We start from the raw sequence: 21577 nt of genomic DNA, 5'->3' as shown, positions 1-21577 counted from the left end.
GCTCTGCGCTCTTGTGGACTAGGCTCTGGGTTCAAAGGCATAAAACTATTAAAAAAGCAGACTTGAACAGCCACTTCTGAGCCTTGTCACCCTGGGCAGGACATTTTCGAGTGTGGACCTCAGGTTTTGGATTTGTAAATAGGGTGTGTGGAGGGGGGTAGGAGTGTTGATTAAGGCTTTCAGGTGTCCTCCAATTTGTGGTGTCCTTGGATTAAACAGAGGCAGCACAAACCAGGGCCATGAGCAACTGACAGAACCTGATCTTTGAGAGGCAGAGAGCCCGGAAATCTGGGTTTTAATTTCTGACTCTACTTCCTTCCCCTACGAAGTTTTCAGAGAATCAAAACAAATATCCTGGGGTAAATAATTTATAAACCAGGCACACATTAAAAAAAATCCAAGAAGTATTTTCTTAATGACTCTTTAACTTTCATATCTCACTAATCTCCAGACCCTAAATGGGAGAGAAAGATATTAAAGTTTAGCAAAATAAGAGTGACAAAGTGAAGATCGAAGGTATAGTGGCAGAGGGAGGGGTCTTGGAGCTTGAACTGACCTCTGGTTTTCTGGTTCGGGAGGCTGCCCATGTGTTACTGGTGCTTGCCTCTGTCTTTGCTCAATCTTTTGTGATGTACCTGGTCCTGCAGGGCCTTGGGACCTGGGCCAGCGTTGCCTGCCAACTTTGGAATCTCTGTGGAAGGTCTTCACCCTAGAGTCCCCCTGTTGTAAACTCAGGTCTTTGCTGAGCCATTGATCCCTCTCCTGGGGACAAGGGAGGCATTCTGGGCACCCTGCATAGTACTGACTATGGGGAGTCATTACATTCATTTGACCTGTGCTGGGTTCCCATGTCTTTGAGTCTTTGTGCGTTCAGTGAAGTCAAACAGCAGCCTAGATGTCCTCAGATTCTGTTACCATACCTGGGATGCAAATAGAAATGTTATTGTGTTATGCCCTGTCCCTCATCCTTCTTTGGGCTGGGTCTCTTGAGTTTGTTGGAATTCTGAGTCTTTCCAAGGACCCGGACCTCATCTTCACTTCTGTCTTATCACTTCCAAGTATCTTTCCCTTGGCAAAACATGTTCCTCTCGCTACTCTTGTCTGGTGGAAACTTGAATTACGTCAAATCCTAAGTGTTTTTTTTCCCAGTCTATGGTGTAGAATAAAACTTAATGCTAAGTTGTCTTGGCTGGGCTCTGGATGTCTAGTGGGAGCTATTGGAATTTAGAAATCCCTTTTCTCTCTAAACAAAGTCTAAAGACTATTGTTTTATGAAAAAAAGTCTAATTTGATAGTCCAAGTTGAGCTGTTACTTTATTACTTGAGCTAGTAATATCCCCCTGAGGCACTGCCTGCAACACACTGAATCAATAGCAAAGAAGCCATGGTAGGTCCTGAATCGAGAGGGATGGAAAACACATTGCCTTGTATTATCAAACATATTACATATTTTACACAAAGAATAAAAGAAAAGAAGAAGAATGTGGTATAGTGTGGTATAAAGAGCAAATGTCTGGGACTCAGGAAGCCCTAGTTCCTGTCTTGACCCCTGACCTTACTGGACTTTGTAGCTTTCAGCAAGTCATATAACCTTTCTGGCCCTCAATTTTCCCTCCAATTCAATGAAACCATTGAGTGAAATGATCTGGGAAGTTTTTTTGCACTCTAAAAGTCCAGATAACTGCTGGTCTTTCCGGGGTTCAGCAGAGTCCATTGTTGAGGACAGGAGGCAGGGTGTTGCAATAAGATGTGGGCTTGGGAGTCAGGCAGAGCTGGGTTTAAGTCTCAGGTCTGCCACCTTCCTTGCTGTGTACCTTGGCCTCCCTAAGTCTCAGTGTTCCTGTTGGGAAAATGGGGATTTTAAAACTTATTGTTTGTTGTGACGATTAAATGATATAATTGATCTCCTTCACTATGAGGTCAGGGTTGTGTCTATTTTTGTCTGCCATTATATTCCTAGTGCCTATTATAGACCTTGGTGCATGATAAGTTCTCAAATATATTTACTGAATAAATGAGAGAAAGGATGTTGTATTTAAAATACATAGCAGAGAGCTTGGGCATGATGGGTTGTCTTTGAGGTCTTCTTTCCTCCTTTCTGCCTGTCTTCTTTCTTTTTCTCTTTTTCCCTTACTTCTTCCTTCTTCTGTGCTTATTCCCTCCCTGTTCAGTTGGTGCTAAACTCTCTCTACTAATTACAGGAAACCCTGAGAGAAAGGGTCTCTGGCTATAGACCGCAGGGGACACTTTCAGGCTGACCTGAGTTGAAAGGCGGTGTTGCTAGGGCCCTGGAGGAAGAGCAGCAGAGGTTGAGCTGTGCTTCTCACAGCTGGGGTTGCTGTTGCCTGCCACCCAGGCGACGAGCTGCATGGTGGGTAAAAATAGGCTGCATGAGTGGAGGGTGTTAGAGCTGCCATCTCAGGATTCATTCTCAGCAAAAACAAAGCAACATATGGTAAGGCCCTGAGTCTATGGGAATGAGTGGGGCTTGGCAGGAAAGAGGGATGTACAGAGGGGATCAGGGAGCTGGAAGGAACAGGGCAGGCCACTCTGTGAACTCATTGTTCAGACTGCCCAAGTTGCTGGCCAGCCAGCATTCCTTTGCATAATCTTAGACACTTAGGGCTGGAAGGTTTTTAAATGAAACTTGAGCCTGACCTGCCCATTTCATAGATGCAGATGCAGATGCAGAAGCTGGTGAGGGACTTGAGCTGCTCAGGTTACAGAGTGAGGTTAAATAGCAGTGGTTTACCCATAACTGTACACCTGAACGGGAACAAGCAGGCAGGTGACTGGGGCTGGATTGGGCATCAAACAGGCAACGGCTAACTCCAGCCTGAGATGGCATACACATAGAATGTTTTTGTCAAAGGACATGCCTGAAATACACAGATCATGGCAGGCCACAGATCATGGCAGGCCCTTGAGTACGCCTACAATCTCAGTGTGTCTCCCCTAGAGTACCTCAAAGACTTTACAAAACTGTAGCACTGATGCAAGCCTGGCCCAGCATGCTGTGGCTGCAACAAGCCCAAGATGGTAGCTCAGACTCTACTACCAGGGGTCCTGTCTCTGATATGTTGTGGGTGAATCCTCTGGTTTCTGTATATACCCCACTCTTAGGAATGGGAATAGCAGAATAGTGGTGGTGGGCCAGAGAGGTATGCAGGGAATTTAAAATTGAATCCAAAAGCCTCAGTTTTCTATCTCTCGGACTTACTTTCAGGTAACATGAGTGTCATATAGATTCATGAACTCTTGTCACTAGTCACCAGACTTGAGTTCTATGAAGACAGACATTTCTCTCTCCTGTTTTGTGTAATCTAATCCCAAGGCCTAGAAAAATGTTATAGTTGCATAGTAGGTGCTCAATAAATAAATATATGTGGCAAGAATGGATGAATGTGTCTTGAAATTAAGTAAATTTGAATATATACTAAACGCAGTTCCAAATCTCACTTACCTTTGGGGCTTGGACAAGTCACTTTTTCTGAATAGCCATTCTTCTGTTAGTGAATACAATCATCATTCAATCCAGCTGGTGAAGGTGTCAAGAAGATTAAATAAGGTGGGTTATGGAAAGGATTTAATAGAATGTTCAGTATATAGTTATACAACCTTGATCAGCATGCTGGTATTGTCACCATCATCAGTGTTGGGTGACCTTGTTCCAGGACTTGAGAAAGACTCCCAATTTAGGTAGGGAAACTTCATAGGTGTCAAATCCTTTTTGGTTAGTATTGTGTCTCCTTGTGCTTTTTCTGGAGGCCAGTCTCTATTATAGGCATCTGTAAAACCACATTTTCTTTCCTATTTAACTGGTTATCTTAGTATACCCAGAGTCTCCTTTTGTTTTGGAACTTCTTGCCTTTCTCAAACCATTAGAGCCAGAAGACATCCACACCCATATGTTATTATGGCACAATAGCAAAGATAGGATCAATCTAAATGTCCATCAATGAATAACTGGATAAAAATAATGTGGTATATATATATCCAAGGGAATACTACTCAGCCACAAGAAAGAATGAAATCATGGCTTTTGCAGCAACGTGGATGGAATTGGAGGCTATTATCCTAAGTGAAATAACTCACAAACAGAGTCAAATACCAAATGTTCTCACTTATAAATGGTGTAAATGGAAGCTAAATGACGTGTACACACAAGCACACAGAGGGGAATAATAGACACTGGAGATTCTAAAAGGTGGGAGGAGAGTGAGGGTTGAGAAATTATGTATTAGGTACAATATTCACAACTTGGGAGATGGGTGCACTAAAAGCTCAGATTTCACCATTATACAATATATGTGTGTAACAAATCTATACTTGTACTTCCTAAATATATAAAAATTAAAATATTAAAAAGTGAAAAACCTGAATTTAAAAAAAGACCTTTGAAGACAGTTTTAACAAAAGAACTTCTTGTCTTTCCTTCGTCGACATGTAAGATTTGTTGCAATCTATCTGACTCATTGACACTGGTCGTGAAAGAGGATCAAGGAATGTCTTTGGAGCCCGATGCTAAGAGAGCTCGGATCCATCAAGACTGTTTCCCAAGGGTGGTGTGTGCCAAAGGATGCAAAGAGTCATCCAAAAAAGCACAGTGCCTGGTGGGGACTGCTGAAGACAAATGCTTCAGAAATGCAGCCAAAGTGGCTCTAGGAGGACCTTTCCTGCTCTACTAACTTCTTCTTTGCTGGTACTGGGATGTGAGTTGTCATGGAGAAAGGGTTGGTATGCTGAACAAGGAAGAGATATGCAACGCTAAAATTAGAAAATGTTTCTGTAGCTAATGTTATTGTGGTTTGACTTACACAAGAATTGGTCAAAATATATTCTTTTGAGACAAACATGTGGCATTCACTTTGATATCAATAAACTCTCCTAAGATTCAGCAAGTTAGAGTAATTGCCACCTTTCCTACATTAGTCAGAACCCGAGACATCTTTTCAGAGGGATCTAGTACTGGGAACATCACTCACTCACCCACTCAGGCAGCAAATGATTTTCTGGTCTGTGGAGGAGACACACATTGAACAAATAAATCTATAAATATATAAAAATTTCAAATTTTGATCAGTTCCATGAAGTAAAAGTACAGGGTGCTATGAAAGAAAATTGCATGGGAGAAAATTTAGATCTGGGTCTCTTGGAGAGTCTCTTTGAGGAAGTGACATTTCAGCTGAGACCCGAGGAAAGAACAACTAGCCAAGAAAAGAATGGGAGTGGAGGGTGTTCTGGGAGAGTGGGTGGGTGAATGTGAGTGTGGGTGTGAGTGTTTCAGGCTCTGAGATGGAAGTGCTTGCTGTGCACAAACATCCAAAAGAAAACCACATTTTGGAGAAACGTCTCAGGCAATCTCACGCCTACCTACTGGGAGGCTGGGGCGATCACTGACTGATCTTTTCCTTCTAGCCCTAAGAGGTGATATGCAATAGAGGAGCTGTCTTCCTCACAGATGTGCTTTATGACCTTGAGCAGGTTGCTCTCAGAACCATCTTGGTGGCAGAGAGAGAAGCCACCTCCTCTTCACCTACTTCAGCTGCTCAATGAGACAATAACTTCTCAGGTGAAGAGCTGTCACCTGTCTGCATCTCTCTAGAACTCAGGATGATGTTTGGCACACATAAAAAAAGTTTGTTGATTAAAGGAAAGGAAGAATTATTGTACAAATGAAAAAAGAGTGCCTGAACTCTTGAGAGGAGGAAGAATCTGTCCGTAGGGGATGGGATTGCCTTTAATTAGACGCCAGCTGTACCATAAACCACTGAAAGCAACTCTGGTCTGAGAAGGAGCCTGACACTTGAGCCAGTGGAAAGACCAGCGGGAACCCAGGAGCAGATGGCGCCAGGTCAATTTGCAACAACCATAAAATGGTCCAGAGGCGGGCCTGCCAGGGGAGAGGAGCTCTGTCTACACAGCTCAGGAGTCAGACACATGCCTTCTAGACGTGCACACATGTCCCCGGCATCCTGCCTTATGTCTTGGTTGAAGCTTCATACAGATTGGATGCTGCTATTCTGGCTTGAGTTTCCCTGGAAGGTAGCATCTTTTGGTGGTTTCAACTTCAATATTTCACTTCTGACTTAGGCCCTTAGTCAGTTCTTGCCAAAGGAGTCTGAATTCCACTGCTCCATTTATTCTTAAACTGCCTTATGGACAGAAGAAACTGGAGCATGACAAAAAGAGTTTTGAGTGGGCTAGGAGTTAGGGGAATTGAGTTCCAATCTTCCTCTGTTAACTTTTTTTTAAGATCTTGGTCCTGTCTTATTCAATGTTTGCCTTTATTTCTGCGAGTGGGTTAGAACAGTGATTTTCAAACTAACTAAATTTCTCCCTCCCTCCCTCCCCTCCTTCCTTCCTTTCTTTTTTCTTTCCTTCCTGGAGAAGGTAACACCTTTTTTTCTAAATTAATATTTGTTGAATGGAAGAATGAATAAGAGAAAAATTTTATTTGAAATCTGAATATATAAAGCAGAAAAAATGGAGATTCTCTGAATAAGGCAAGGGTGGGGGCCTTGAGGTTCTGTCTCCTAAAGAGGCTCTGAGTTGCTTGTAGGGAGCCCTGGGGACTGCGGTTTGAAATTACTGGATGAGATAATTTCCAAAGCATTTTTTGACTTTAAATTTTTGTGATTATTCATTGCTGTGTTTATTTGAAAATACATAAACCATCTTTGACTATCTTTAATGTGAAGATAAAAGTCAAGAACAGAACAAAGTGATTAACCAAATATCAGAATGCCAGTGCATAAGTTCTGAAAGAATCCTTGGTTGCTATACAGTTTAATCTAGTGCCTACTATGATTGATTGATTGAGACTGTCCCTGGAGTCCTCAGAGCAGAACTCTGAGTTATGACACAGTTGGAAAAAGTGCAGAAATCCATTAGTATTGTCTGCATGCAGTGCAGAAGTGGGAAATGGAGGCTTACTTAATACTACAAATTGGAAAAACTAAGGACTGGAAAAGAAAAAGAGCATAATTATAGCCACTGATTGTAAGTGGTATATTCAGGATTCAACCAAAGTCTGTCTGGCTTTGATTTCTACTTCACAACTCAGAAATTCCAGAGGTTCCTGCTCTTCTGAACTGTGAAATGATGACCTGAGTTCTGGCTTGTAATACCTTGCGCTGGACTCATAACATTGACAGCTCTAACAACTGGCCTCCCTTGCTGAATTAGGTTCTGTCTTTCTCTTTCTCTACACTCTTTTCTGCTGCTACATTGAGTCTGCCTTCTGGTTCTTTCACTATTGCTGGCTCTTGGCCTCTCCATCACCATGCCCTCTTTCTTAAGAACATGGGCTCTTGGATCATATGGAACCGGTTTCCATACTCAGCCAATCACTAGCTAACAATCTCAGGCAAATCAATGAACTACTCTGAGCTTCAGTTTTCTCCCCTGTCAAATGGAGGTAATAATAGAAGAGTAGTACCTATTCTAAGGAGAATTGTAAAGATTTTTTTGAGATAAGTTGTTTAATATTCTTATCATGGGGCTAGCATATGTTGGTAAATCAAGAAATGTTAGGTACTACTGTAATAATGATGACAACAATAACTGATAAAACCTACTTTTATCATGTATCATCATCATCATCATCGTCATCTTTGATACCAAGCTGCTTGCCTGTTCATATCTTCTTGAGATGCTTGTAAAATGGAGACAGCAAAATGATAATTCTTCTCATTTGCTGAGTATTTACTATTTGTCAGTGTTTTACATAAATATCATTTATCTATCTATCTGCAATCAACCAAGCATTTTCTTATGTTCCTATCTTCTGTCAATATTCTCAACACCCCTATGAGGCAAGTATCATCATTCTTATTTTACTAGAAAGAAAAAAGAGACTTAGAAAAGAAATGCAGCTTGTCCCATCCATACAACTAGCAACTGACCATTCTTAGGCTTGCACTTGAGTCTTTCTAACTCTGCACTGCCTCCTAATGCTGAGACCGATGGCCTGGAGATCCTTCCAGCTCTTGCTGTGTGAAGAGAGGCAACTCCTGTACAACCCCAATGGTGAGTCCAAATCCTTATCCTGGCTTTTTCCATTTTGCCATACACTTGACTCCAAACTTTCCACTTTTTACCAGAAACTCTAATACAGTGACTGAGGACACATAGTAGAATGGAAAAACAGAGAGGGTAAGGAATTCTCTCAGCATCTCCCAGCCACCAAGTGGAGGATTTTGGATGTCAACTATCTCTGTCTTCCCCAGGGTGGTAGCCTGTAAGCCAACTACCTTTCCTTGCCAATAATTGACAACCAGTAAGCCACATATTGGGTGCTCCAAAATGTCACACAAGCAGGCTGTACAACCCTAGGGTTCAAATAGCAGTGGGACATTAACAACATTGTTTCCCTGCCTGTGGAAAGCACAGAGTCAGGGAAATGGCTGAGTGTTTTCAAAGGGCGAGATAATTCTGTGTGACCAACAATAACATTTACAGTTATTTAAGCTTAGATAAGGGTAATTAAATCTCACGCTTCATGGGCTAAGCTGATTGCCTGTAGGGGTCAAGGAGGACCCCTCCGCCCTCCCCAGTACAGCATCCACAGAGCGATTATCCAGGTGCATTATGGGTCTTCAGAGACAGCACAGATTTCCTCTAAGGCTGAGGCATCAAACAAGGTAGCCCCCATATCAGCATCCTAGGGGAGGGGGCTCAACACTTCTGATTCGATGCTTTACTGCATTGTGGCTAAAATTCAGTGTCTGGAGTTATATAGACCTCTGTTTGAATTCTGACCCTGCTAAGTACAGGGCGCCCTTCAGCAAGTCACTTGACCCCCATTAGAATTAGTCTCTTTGCTTGTAAAATGGAGATAGCACTATGTCATTGGGTGCTTAATATGAAGAACAACTAGTATTTATTGAGTATTTTCTAGAAGCCAGACTGTTTAAGTGCTTTTCCTTACTTAATCCTCATAACAGCCATGCGGTTCATCCCCCTTTCTTTCATCATCCTGCCGTGATCATCCTCCTTTGGCAGAGGAGACTCATACTCAGAGGAGGGGTGTGATTTGCCCAGGATCCCATTTTAGAAGCCAACACGTAGCAGGAGTCTGATGACACACTCAAGTGGGGTAACTAAGGCAAGTTGATGAAGGGTCTACTTAGAAAGGAATGTGGCAGGAAAATGGAAAGAGAATCTCCCAGGCTAAGGTAGAGGGAGAAAACAGGTGCCAGAACTTGGAGAGAGTAACTATGACCCAAGAGAGGACTGGCCTAAAGGGACTGTGGTTCTGGCCAGGTGGGCAAAGAACTGGGGATGTAGGGTGAGGCTCTTGTCCTCACTCTCCTTCAATGCGCTGACCGAGTCCCACTGGACATACAAGTCAACTCCCAGGGCACAGAGCAGGATAGAGGAAGGTGAAAAGGATGGAAAAGGCATCTGAAAAGCATCTAGTCCTCTGGCTCTGGTAGGTGATAGAAATGGGAGGTTCCCTGGGACAGCCTAAGCCCCAAGTCATGCTGCCTACATCAGAGGGCATACAGTAAGTGTTCAGTAAATGATCGCTGCTAAAGTTTGTTTGCATCTTTCTGCAACTCAAGAGGAGAAGGGGGCACATGATTGTCTTATCTCAAGTGGAGCTTGAGCCTTTTTCCACCTTGAGCTGAGAATAGAGACTTTCTGTTCCATATGGGGAATAGATATGAATGCCCATTACCTCTCTGTGAAGAAGATGGATAATTGTCATCTCACCCTTGGTTGGACAGACCGTTCTGGCTACAATGTGAATACTGGAGGGGGCAGACTGGAGGAAAGGTGAGGAGGGCAGTTGGGAAGCAAGACCCCAGTCTGGAGTGGGCAGAGGAAGTAAGACTGCGGCAGAAGTGGCAAGACTGAGAAGTGTTTCAGGACGTGATGACAGGAAGGAGGGAGAGCAGGAATCCAAAGTGAATGAATGCTTAGACATGGAATTGTGTCCTGCTCTGGGCCCAGAAAAGAGGATCTTGAGAAGTAAGTAGATCTCCCTTGAGAAAAATCTTGGTGTTAGTGACCCAGTGGCTGATGCATGCTCAGAGAGGTAGGAGTTGTCAGACAGCAGCTAATTGTTTCAAGAAGATGGCAGAGTTAAGGGATCAATTTATAGAGACAGGTTTTCCAGCTCCGGCAGATAAAGGCAATTCAGTTCAATTTATGTCCAGTGAAAATGGACACTTAAGAGGAAAATATTTGCAGATCGGTATAAATTCAATCTTGTCCCTAATGGCAGCCTCAAGCTGAGGGGGAGGAGGAGGGAAAGCAGGAAGAGAAAAAGGAGGAGAAAGAAGAAAAGGAGGGATTTTCTTTCCTTCCCTCCTTACTTCTTTCCCTCTCACCCTCCTTCCCTTCCTCCATTTCTTCCTTCTTTCCTTCCTGTTTTTCCTCCTTCCTTTTAATCTTAGGAAATAGCTGGCGCTGCTTCTGGGTAGGAAGGAAATTCTGTTTGCTTGTATTATTTTTTTCATCTGCAGAATGGGGAGAATTAGCCATGTTTTACTAGTCTGAGAGGTTGTTGTGAATACCAAATTGGTGATTGAGAAAGCGTTTTGCAAAGAGACATGACATATTCATCCAACTAACAATTTATTCAACATTTGATATTATTACTAAGCTATATGTTGTAACAGAAAAAAGAAAAATCAGTGACTTGGGTCTCAAATAAACCTGCCTTCACATTTTAGCTGTTCTGTTTACTAGTTGTGTGCCTTTGGACAGGTCACTTAACTTCTCTGAAACTCTATTACCTCATCTTTAAAGTGGGAATAGAAGCATTTTTCTAGCAGGGCTATTGTATCATATGAGAAAGTGTGTCAGCAAGTTAAGAGGGTACAAATTGGGGATGCTAATTATGACCTGATTGATAAACACAGGATAGGGTTCATTAAATAAAGCTTCCAGAAGTATTTGTTGTTTGCATCCTCTGAACATTGTAACTTAGGTTTGGCTACATAAGGATTTCTCAAGAAATATAGAATGAGTTAGTCTGGGGATGAAGAAAACTGTAAAGATGAATACAATCTGGATAGGAGCAGAGGAGGAGAAAGTCAGACATTCAAGGACGAGAGGCCAAAACATGCATAGGCATGAGAATGAAAATGAATACGGCTTGTTTGGGAGATAAAGGAACCCCTGAATCTAGAACTTAGGTGCTGAGAAAGTTATTGAGATGATTTAATCCAGAATCAGAAGGCCAAACACACACAAGAGCTAGATGGGTGACATACGTAAGGTAGGATGGTTTGGGAAACATGAGGAAAGGGTAAGGACTGTGGTCACTGATAGAGCACATATTATACCTAAAAACACTTCCATCTGAGGGTTGCAAAATGCTGTGCAGACAAAACAAGTACACAGGGTTTTGGATCATGAGTTTGAGACCCCTGATTTAGCCCAAACCTTATCTTATTGAAGGCAAGAATGACACTGTAAGGGACAGTGACATTTCAAGAAGACTGGTGGTTCAGTGGAGATTTGAAGGACTGAAGACAGAGGATGGGTCTCCATCTGCCCAGGGAAATCCTGAACAGACTTAGTAGAAGGAGACACTTTCTAGAAGGAGAAGATGGCAGAATTAAGGGATAAATTTATAGAGATAGGTTTTCCAGCTCCGACAGGTAAAGTCAATTCTGTCCAATTCAGTTCACTGTCTAAGGGACAGTGACATTTCAAAAAGACTGGTGGTTCAGTGGAGATTTGAAGGACTGAAGACAGAGGATGGGTCTCCATCTGCCCAGGGAAATCCTGAACAGACTTAGTAGAAGGAGACACTTTCTAGGAGGAGAAGATGGCAGAGTTAAGGGATAAATTTATAGAGATAGGTTTTCCAGCTCTGGCAGGTAAAGTCAATTCAGTCCAATTCAGTCCACTGTCTAAGGGACAGTGACATTTCAAAAAGAATGGTGGTTCAGTGGAGATTTGAAGGACTGAAGGAAGAGAAAGGGCCTCCATCTGCCCAGGGAAATCCTGAACAGACTTAGTAGAAGGAGACACTTTCTAGAAGGCGGGGGCTGTTAAGGTGGACTGGGACAGTGGGTCTCAACATACATGAACTAAGGAGTCACCAGAGATTATAACATATATTTTAGCTACATTGCTCTTTTAAAGTCTTCATAGTAATCTCATGAGAACAAGGTTTTAATATCCCCATTGTACAGATGAAGAAACTGAGGGTAGAGAGGTGAAGTGGCTTCCCTGTGGCCGCACAGCCAGATTGGAGTAGAAGCTGACAATGGAATCCAAGTTTGACTGACTCCCAAACCCAAGTTCTCTCCTCTATCCCACTCCTGGCTAAATGCCCCCCTGCTTAATACATTCATGCTGCTTAGTTTCTTTGTGCCATAGACTCTCATCTTCCTTGGGCAGTGTTCTCTCGCTGCTATAAAAAGATTAGAACCCACAGTGTTCTCTCGAATCTATTCCCTGACGGCTCCCTGCGTCTGTACCTTCAGGTAAGGCATAGGGTGTGGGCCACCCACTGACACTTTTAATGAAAAGTAATAAAAACCGAGGCCAGCTTGTCAGGTGCTGTTGGAAACCTTGCGTCACCATCTAAATTAGGCTCCAGAGCAGCATGCCCGCAGGAAGCAGGCACAACCCCAGGGGGTGTCTGGGTTACTCAGTGCCCTCAGTTTACTCTGTATCCTCTATGTTTCTTGGTCATTTTTATTTCTCCAGATTACAGTAAACCCTAAGACATCATGCTACTGGCTTGTTGGCTTTGAATGTTTTAGAATCCCAGAATGGCTCTTCTATCACTAGTCTCAAGTTTTAAGATCAACCCTACAGAATGTGCCACTGAATCCTTGAGCAGAGGAGCTTACCTGTCTGGCTTCATCACCTGCCATCTTCTACCACTACATATACAGGAATACATGCACAGGCATGCACACATGTCCGTGCACACACATATATGCCCATGTGCACACGCATACAAACACATCACTTGGTACTCTAGCTTTTTCTGATGTTTACATACTATGCTCCAACAACCCATCCCATTCTGTATCCTATTCCTACTTCCCAGGCACTCATCATAGTGGTCATGTCTCAATTTCTTTCTGTACAACACTTTTTCCCTTGGGGAACAGGCCACCCCACCTGTGGCCCTAACAAGATAATTTGTGATACCTAAGTGCACTTCATTTCCTTTCATTACCAAGTGTATGCACCAATTGGTTTGGGGGCAGAGAGTCTCTTTTTTGAACCCTAATGTAGGTTTTAAAGGAGAACCTCGTCCTTGCTCTAGAGACCTGGCGTTATCTTAGCTTGGGGCTTCCCAGAGCTATTATATTCAGTCTTGTGGATGATATCTGTTTGGAAATGAAACCAACATGAGTCAAAGTAGAGAGGGAGAGGAAGAGGGAGAAGTAGAGGAAGGGAGAGGGAGAGGAAGAGGGAGGGAGGGAGAGAGGGAGGAGGAGGAGGAGGAGGAGGAGGAGGAGGAGGAGGAAGAGAAGAGAAACATTAACCTAATGACATAATCCTTGGATTCAGCCATTCTGGAAGTCAGGTCTATTTCTCAGACTTCCAAGTTGTATAAACCAATTGACTATCCAGCTTTTTAGCTTAAGGCTTTTAAAGTTATTTTTGTTGCTGTTGTTGTTGTTGTTAATTGTAACCCAAAGTCCTGATTTTATAATAATACAGTGATAATTAATCACTTGATCTCTACTGTATTATTTGATCCTCCCAACAGTTTGCTGAGGTGAACATTATCATACCCATTGTGCAGATTAGGAAATAAAGGCTCAGAGAAGTGAAGTCACTTTTCCAAGACTATACTACCTGCCCTGCTTTTTTGTCCTAATGGTGTCCATTACCTGGTTTGGGCCAGGCAGCTCCAATATCACTTCTTTGGGAGGCCTTCCATATGTCTTCTAAGCTGAATTGGGCCTTTCTTTATCTCTTCTCCCTTTGAACTGGTCAGGATAGGCCAAGTTTTATGGTAGTAGCATACAGCCTCCCAAATCTCAGTGACTAGACATGACAAAGATTTATTTTTAGCACGTGCTGCATGTCCAGTGAGGTGCTACAGGGGAACTGGTGTATTTGAGTCACTCAGGGAGGCAGCCCAGTGGTGACTCTATCTTGAATTCTAGTTCTGCAATCAACACAGTAGGGAGAAGGGGATAATGGAAATTACATACGGATTCTAAAAGGTGTTTGCCTGTATGTGACACATGCCACTTCTACTCATATTTCATTGGCTAATATGAGTTAAATCACCCTGTTGGAGGTCAAGATGGGAAAGATGGAAAAGAACAATATTACCACTTGCTTGGAAGTAAAAGCACTGGAACATTTACTGTAATACAGTGAACTCCATGATGGAAGGACTTTGTCTTACTCATCCCCTGGCACCTAGCACATGGGCTGCTGCAGTAGAAGCTTTGGGAGGGTGTGTTCAATAGATTGCAGAACTTATCACATAGTGTCAATTGATCATATCAATAGAAAACATTCCTAGAGTATGATTTATCATTGTCCCTGGGACCCCGGAGCTTGGCACAGTGCCTTACATTGAGTAGATGCTTACTAAATAGTTATCAAAGGAATCTATGTGGAATTAATAATACATGATATCTGCTCACAATGGTGGCTATTGTTTCTTTCCACCTGGTTGGGCACTGCTTAATTTGTTAGTACCAAGGTCACAGTAGCAAACTAGAAATGGGAAATGCACCAAGATCAGATTCCAGAGAGAGGATAAGCAGCACAAGCCAGCCTGAGTGAAAGTGAAGACTTGGAGAAGCCTAGCAGGAACCAAACCAAATACCAGGAGATTCCAAGAATGAGTTAGGCTGAAGTTGGAAATCACAGTTTGCTGTCCCAAGTTTAGAAACAGTAGAGAATAGGAAGGACAAGATCAAGGGAACTAATATGTATGTGAATACCCAAGATATTTGGTGAGAGAGGGACTTAGGATGACTAGTTTTCTACTTGTTCCATGAGATGTGCTTTTTCTTTGTGAAGAAACTTTTGACATGGTCACAGTGAGAAACATATAGCTCAAGAGTTGTGTCAGCATTGGGTTCACTCCCAGACTATAAACTCCTTGAGGGCAAAGACAGTCTTATTTATTACTCACTTCACATGAGTAATGCCAGCACAGGACATGACAGACAGTAGTAATTCAGTAAGTGTTAGTGGATCTGTATTAAATGTGCACATATGGATCTACAGCAAAGGGTAGGGAACAGCAAAGACTATTCATAGCAAAGTTAGAAGACATAACAGTAACATGTCTCACTGCAGCATTATTATGATACAGGAAAACTGTTCAATATCTCCATTATCCTCAGTGTACAGTGATTCCAAAAAGAGTAGAGATATTTAGATGAATAAGAGCCAATTTATTCAAACAAAGCTTTTTAAGACACAAAAAAAGACCACATACCCATCTAAACAAAGCACATACATCCCTGATTTTTGAAGCGCAGTGTTCATTCTACCATTTTATGTGACTCGAGTGGTCAGAACAATTGTCCCAGACTACATGGACGCTTCACAAAACTTTAAGGGGATATGTCCAGACCACCAAACCTGATGCTAAATGGCACCAGAACATTGTACTTTTGTGAGTTAATTGGGCAGGTATTTACCATCCTTTGCTTTGTTTTATTGTCTTCTCTTGAAGTCAGATTGTCAGTTATTATTTCTTTGTCATTTCTCACTGATGTTGGAATCTTTCTCTATGAATAATCTCCTGGGACTTCATAACAAGATAAATAAGCCTTAGCATTCAATCAAACCATCTATTGAGCACCTCTATTTCTAAGACACTGTTCAGTATGCAATTTGGAAGCTATGGGATCTCCCAGGCATGTATGTTGTAGCTGGTACTGGTACATGGGGAAAGTCCTTGTTTTGTCTTTTTTTTTCATGGACACTTTGGGCAGATCACCAACCTTCTTTAAGATAGAATTCCCAGTTCTGTCAATGGAGAATAATAACAGTGCCTACCTCAGAGATTTGTTGTGGGGAATTAACTGGAGAATGAATGTAGGTGTTGGAGATCGTTTTATTTTTAAGTAGCTTAGTATCTGATACAGGAGATAAGATGGGAAGGTCATATCTTGTGGAGGCCACAGGGATGAGGTGATGAGTTAGAAGCTTGAAGAACTGGGAGGATATTTAGGAAGAACTAGGAAGAAATAGTACAAGAACTAGAGGTGAAGGAATTTGCTCGTGAAAAGACAGCCCTTTCTTTTGAGGAATCCAGAGAATGAGTGCAAGGTGGGGCAAAAACACAAGGTGGGTCTAGACCAGCAAACAACGCCTGGGCCACACTGGCTCTTTGCCTATTTTTTATACAGCCTGCTAGCTAAAATGATTGTTTTCATTTTTATATGGTTGGAAAGGAAAACAAAATAGTCTTGCGATACATGAAAATTATGTGAAGCCGGGCTGGGTGGCTCTGCCTGTAATCCCGCGCTTTGGGAGGCCCAGGTGAGTAGATTGCCTGAGCCCGCGAGTTTGAGACCTGCCAGGGCAACTTGGTGAGACCTCATCTCTACAATAAATCAAAAAATTAGCCGGGCGTGGTAGCGTGCGCCTGTAGTTCCAGCTATTTGGAAGGTTGAGGCGGAAGGATCACCGGAGCCCAGCAGGTCGAGGCTGCGGTGGCCGGGAGCGTGCCACTGCACTCCAGTCAGAGGGACAGAGTGAGACTCCAACTCAAAAATAAAAAAAAAAAAAGATTATGTGAAATATAGACTACAGTGTCTACAACTAAAGTTATACTGGGACACAGCCACTCTCATTTGTTGTTGTGTTATCCATGGCTGCTTTGGGGCTACAAAGACAGAGCCAAAGAGTGAGACAGAGGCCACATGGTATGCAGAGCTTCATATATTTACTATCATGCCCCTTACAGTAAAAGTTTGCCAACTCCTGATCTAGACCCTAAAGTGGCCTAGAACTTAGATTTTAACCTGTAGGCAACAGGGAGACACAGTACTGGGGATCCATGGGGTCAGAAAGGAAAATGCCACCCTTTCTGATAATCACAGGCTCTCCACGCCCCCACAAAGCACCATCTCCTCTATTATGTCCCCCAAATATGTGCTTTCACCAAAACTTCTGTCCTTTGAAGAGACAAACCCATTCTTCTCCTTTTCATGTGGGAATTTATTTAATGAATATTCAAATGGGCTTTCTACCTTACTTACTAAGTGCAGACAGCTCTGGGCCTCACGCTAATCAGACTGGGTGCCATTCTGTAAGTCATTTTGTGCAATTTCATGTTCTCACTCTCTGAAAGAAGGAGAATTACTTTGATAGATTAAAGCCGTTTCCTTATTGGAATGGGCGTTTTGTCTCTTTCTCTCAGCTCTCGTCTACTGTCTCTAGATGCCTCCAAGGTAGGGAGGCCCTAATTTTCCTGAGTCGCTCTTGGTGAAGCAATTTCTCATCTCCACCGGCCCTCCAGGGTCTCATTTGTAGAATGAGGGGGACTCTGGCAAGGGTAGAAAATGGAAGGGGCTGGAAGGTGACCCGCTCCTTTCTACTGCAGATATGTGTTGTGAAATATTTTCGACTCAGAGGCAGATGCCTCTGGTTGTTGGTCAAAGGGGTTTCTCTTAACTCTGGTCTTTGCGAAGGGTATGGAAGGACATATGGAGAGTAACTGGGTTCCCACTGTGGCATAAACTGGACACTGTGCTCAGTGAATTTAAACCTAAATAGTGATATTTACAACCCTGTGTAACATACAGGCATAATAGGAGTAAAGCATGTTTCAATTGCTAATTCTTCCTTACTAGGATTTTGATGAATGTAGTAGTGTGTATACTTCAGTGTATCTAAGTATCTCGTGGGGCCTATGTTAAAATACAGATTCTTGGACACCCCCCCAGAGATTCTGATTCAGTAGTCCAAGGTTAGGAGTAGAAATCTGTATTTTTAATAAAATTCTTGGATAATTCTGATGCTGGTAGTCCCAGAATACCCCTTGAGTAATGCTGTCCCAAGATAATATATGTCCCTGGTTAATTTTTTAAACTTGCCTGGGCTACTCTAAGGACTTGGCACAAAGAGGGTGCAAAATAAACAGTAACTGCTGTCATTACTGATGTAGGTTTTGTCGCCTTAGACATTATTGTTATATATTTTTTGGGCTTCTAATCCATGTGGTTTGCATTTATACCCTATATTGATTCACACTGGATTCATGATTAACTTCTTGAAACTACTGTTTCCTCTTTTATGAAACAAAAAGACAAATATCTAACTTCAAGAAAGTGTTTGTTGTTATGCTAAATGCTAGGAATTCTCAGGTAATCAACTGAATTGCTATTGCTTTATTCTAGTTTCTGATTTATTCTGCATAAAACCACACACGTGGAAGTAGTTAAGATGGATCTCTCTCCTATGCCCTGTGACCTTCAGATACTTTGCCCAGGTAATAATCTCTGTTGAAGTGGGGGCTACTTTCTAAACCACTCAGGATGAAGCACATACAGTTTCCTTAGTAGGTTTCTGTGGCAGGAGGCAAAGCAGACAGAATACAGGGTAAGGAACCCTGGGTTTGCCCAGGCTTTACAACTGGTGCTGCAACTAATTTCTATTGATCTGCAGGCAGAGATACCACACGCTTTAATTTTTCTGTTCATACTATTTTCTATTCTTAATGTTTATTTGTTTTTTCCTATTTATTTTCTACTCACACGATTTTCTATTCATATTATTCAGTGTTGCAAAACTTTTTTCCTGCAAATATTATAGCTAGTTTTAAATATACACCTGGGCACACTGTTGTCATGTTTCACACTAACCTAAACCTGAACTGTTGCAATGACCACTTCATCCAATCCTGGTTCCCAAATGGAGGAAAATAAGTCCCCAAAAACCTTTCCTCGAGGACAAAACTTTTGTAAAGTATGTTCAGATCTATGGAGAAGTTCATTTTAGAATCACAAGCCCTTGGAGTTTTATGTTAAAAGCTATTCATTCCCAGTGGCAGCTCACCTAGTGCCACTGTGCTATTCTTTGTCAAATATTGTGCTGAGCACCAGAGCTGGACAAATGAGGAGGGAAGTGTCCCTAGCTTTGAAAAACCTATAAAACAGTGAGAAAGACAGGCACATCTAAAGGAAAAAAAGAAGTTCTATGGGATAAACTAAAGGTTTATGTGACACATATGGAGGCAGGATCATTAACAGGAGTGATGAAGTCCTGGGGAAGAGAGAGGAGGAAATCTCTTCAGAGAAGATGCCACCTGAAATCAGGCTTGGGGAGGAAGAAGAGGGTCTGCATGAGCTCTGAGCCACAGGGGGCATCCAGATATGGGCATGTGCAAGTGCAAAGACCTAGAGGCAGCTCATTCACTTATCCATTTGTTAATCATTTGAAGAAACAAAGCAAAATAATATTTGAGGGGATGAACTTAGTCAGGTATGGTGCTATGGATTTGCATAAAGACAAATGACACGTTTAGGGGAAAAAGAAATCTTATTTTGGTAGTAGCGGTGGCAACAAAAGTTAAAGCTGGAGAAGTGCTTTAAGTCATATGACATGGAATTTTATGAGCCAGTGGAAGATATCTGTGAACAATGTAGAGACCTTGAGATATGTAAGAAAAGGAGGAACTTAATTCTTCAAGTAATGCAATGGGTACTCATAGGGAGGAATATGAGAGGTGACTCAATAGATAAGTAACATCCCTACATCCTCAGGCCCCATCACCATCCCTCTCTTGCCAACAAGGACCCCCACATTCTAAAGCACCCACTTCACCCACTGGCTTCGAGAGTCTCCCCAGGGCCTGAAGTTATATTAGCCTTTCCTTTGATGTCTTCGCTATGATTGATAATTTGCACCAAATCCATTTTGGGAGGTTGTTTTTCTTCCCTGACATACATCACAGGATATTTTTATAGCTTGATGAATATAACACATCTGTGTAATCACACAGTTTCCAGAAATCCAGATGTTCCCCAGAGCACCTCTGGCTCCTACACGCTTGCAAACATTTGCTGTAAACACCAAAAGCTGTTTGTTGGTTTTAATGTTCTAGCTCATCTCATTACCCAGTGAAGGTGAAAGATTGAAGCCAGATAGTGTTGCCAGTAAAGATTTTTATCCCTAATACATCTATTTCTAGTGACTGATTAGTATGCAGTGGGGCCCACAGGCCAACATTGGCTAAATGGCCAATCATGTTCTGCCTGCTATGTGTAGAGATGGAAGTCAGGCAAGGCATGTGGGTTCACTTTGGTTTTCTGGCCTGAGGTCACCAGCTGAACTGAGGGCTCAGCCAGCTGAGATGAGACAGGTAACCAGTATCAAGCCTCGTATTACTGGGTTATTGGGACAAGTCTAAAAAAGCAAATGTGTATAAAATGTTTAACTATACCTGGAATATAGACAAATCTTAATAAAAGGTAGCTACTATTGTTATAACCATTGGTCCATAATAAAGAGATTCACAGCCTGCCTTTAAAAATCTCTATGGTGGTCGGGCTTGGTGGCTCAGCCTGTAATTCCAGAACTTTGAGGGGCTGAAGTCAGTAGATTGCCTGAGCTTGTGGGTTCGAGACCAGCTCAGGCAACTTGGCGAGACCTCGTCTTTACAATAAATAAAAAATTAGTCAGGCATGGTAGCGTGAACCTCTAGTTCTGGCTACTTGGAAGACTGAGGCGGAAGAATCGCCAGAGTCCACCAGGTCAATGCTGGGGTGACCGTGAACGTGCCACTGCACTCCAGCCTGGGGGACAGAGTGAGACTCTGACTCAAAAAGAAAAACAATCTCTATAGTAATGGAGAAGCTGGGGTTAGAACACCGGAATGGGAGTCAGGAGACTCCGGCCTGAGCTCCAGTTCTGCTTCTGCATTATTGCACAGTATTAGGCAAATCTTCTACCTTCTCTAGGCACCAACTTGTCCATTTGTAAGGTGAAGAGGTTGACCCAGATGATACCTAAAGGCCCTCCTGTTGATGTTGCTCTTATCCTAAGTGGCTGTTATGAAAATAAAGCATGAGGAAGCATCTCTAACTCTAGAAACTGTTCACAGATCACCTAAATTGGTGAATGTAGATGCTTTTCCTCTGTAGAGCTTTACACAGCAGGTAGGAGATGGTTTTAGGTGAAGAGCCTTCCTCCTCTTTGTTCATTCTGTAGAGTCCTCTTCTAATCTCCGGTCTATTCAGCTCCTACATCTTAATGGAGCTTTTCTCTGACCCCTGTCTAATGACCCTCATCAGTTGATAAATCAGGTCCCTTCTATTATTATTTTTCTCAGCCTCACAGATGGCAACTATATATTTAGAAATTATTTGGTTAATGCTAATCTCTCCAACTACATTGTTAGCTCCATGAGACCTAGGACCATATCTATTTTGACCATCATTCTATCACCCACCCCTGGTCATGCTCAATAAATATATACTGAATGAGCAAATAAATAAATGAATGAATTCCTGCCTTGGAAAGGGGGATGGGTTAGATAGCTGCCTTCTGACATCAGAGACCTGGGATCTTTTACAAAGTAAATACAGAGATATGAAGTGACAAGCAAATGCAAATATTGGCAAAAAAGCCAGACAGAGCAGAAAGGAATCACCTATTAACA

This window comes from Carlito syrichta, unplaced genomic scaffold (genome assembly GCF_000164805.1).
Source record: "Carlito syrichta isolate Samal-C Ts95f unplaced genomic scaffold, Tarsius_syrichta-2.0.1 Scaffold308678, whole genome shotgun sequence".
NCBI lineage: Eukaryota > Metazoa > Chordata > Mammalia > Primates > Tarsiidae > Carlito > Carlito syrichta.
This window is presented reverse-complemented; position numbering follows the sequence as displayed.